Source organism: Meleagris gallopavo, chromosome Z (assembly GCF_000146605.3).
Source record: "Meleagris gallopavo isolate NT-WF06-2002-E0010 breed Aviagen turkey brand Nicholas breeding stock chromosome Z, Turkey_5.1, whole genome shotgun sequence".
Classification (NCBI taxonomy): Eukaryota; Metazoa; Chordata; class Aves; order Galliformes; family Phasianidae; genus Meleagris; species Meleagris gallopavo.
Genome location: NC_015041.2, coordinates 23,693,861 through 23,695,401, shown reverse-complemented (window position 1 = coordinate 23,695,401; position 1,541 = coordinate 23,693,861).

Genomic DNA, 1,541 nt, shown 5'->3' with positions numbered 1-1,541 from the left:
TTTTTTTTTTTTAATTGGAATAGAGGTGTTGGTTGTCAAGCTCTGTTACCAGCTGCTATCTAAGGAACTCATTTCCAATCTGAAACCACTGATGGTCCATGTGGACACGATAGCTGGGCATAGACATGCAGGGAGAAATATAAAACACAACATCAACAACAACAAAGTGTTTTTTAAAAAGGGAATGTTAAACTGTGCAAAAGAGCCTGCAAGAAAATTTAAAGGCTGGAAGAAATCTGTCAGCTTGTAAGGCTGCAGAAAGAAAGAGTCTGCAGTAATGCCAGGAGATTGATACGAAGTCCAAGCTCTGCAAAATTTGTAATAAGCTCCAAAGTAACTTGATATCCATTTATGACAATGGGAGATCAATATAATATAAATGCACTGTCTGAATACAACAGAGCATGGGAATTTCTCTGTATAAATCCTTCTGGGACTGTTAAGGACTTAGAGAAGAGTAATAGGTTTCACAGTCTTGGGAAAATTCAAACTGGAAATTTCAGTATATACATTTTTCTTACTTTGATATTTTTAATAAAATATAATGCAAAACTGTAAAATCTTGCCAGCTGTGGATGTTTGTTTTTCTTTTCAACAATGAACACTACAAAATACCACTGTATAAAGATCAAGGAAGACTTTTATTGCAGGCAAATAAGAGAGAGCCACTGACACTGTATAAAAATAGTTCAAGAGTATAGACTTTCTCTTTGTAAATGAAAACATCATCTAATAAGACAGTGTTACTAAGACTGAAAGATACAAACAGCTGACTTTTATCCCTTACAGGGCACATTCCTATTCTCAACTCCCACATCCCAGACACAAGTATGCCTGGGGTAGCACGAAGTACCTTTTTAATGCCCCTAGTTGCCTTGGTGGAAGTATACTTTTCAATCCACAGGCTTGCAGAGATATCAGGGAGAGTACTGTGGCTACCATGCCTCCCAAATCATCGACCTTTCAGATAGAGGTGAGAATTAGACAAGAATAAGCAAAAGAACTAAGAGGACATCACATAGTATCACCTCTCCTTTTACATCTGCAATAAGATCAGACACAGTTTAGTTTGTAACAGTTAAATTATTATTGCTTTTCAGCACAACAGAGTGTGAGTAAGAAACACCTTGCAGTAAGTGCCTTTAGTAATCTCCAGGATGATTCTGGCCAGCAGTCAGAATGCTTCTGGGGATCACAAAGAAATACATGGCAAGAGCTCTGCTGCCACTCAACCAAAGTCAATACCTCAAATACTGTAAATTAACTTATCTCAGTTAATGACTGCTTAGAACTGCAGGTATTTTTCAGGATCATCTCTACTTACACTTCTTAGAGAAGTTTAGGGGGATATTTTGTCCAGGAAAGGTCAGTTAATGCTGTTCTAAACATTTTTCCTAGCAAGAATGTTTACAACTGGTACCAGAACACTTTCCAGGGATGTTTGTTCTTTGACAAATTTGCAGTATACAAGTAAACACAAGTCCAATTATTCATTCTTCCTTTCTTTTTTGTCAATTTTTTCTCTCATGCCTAACAAGTTC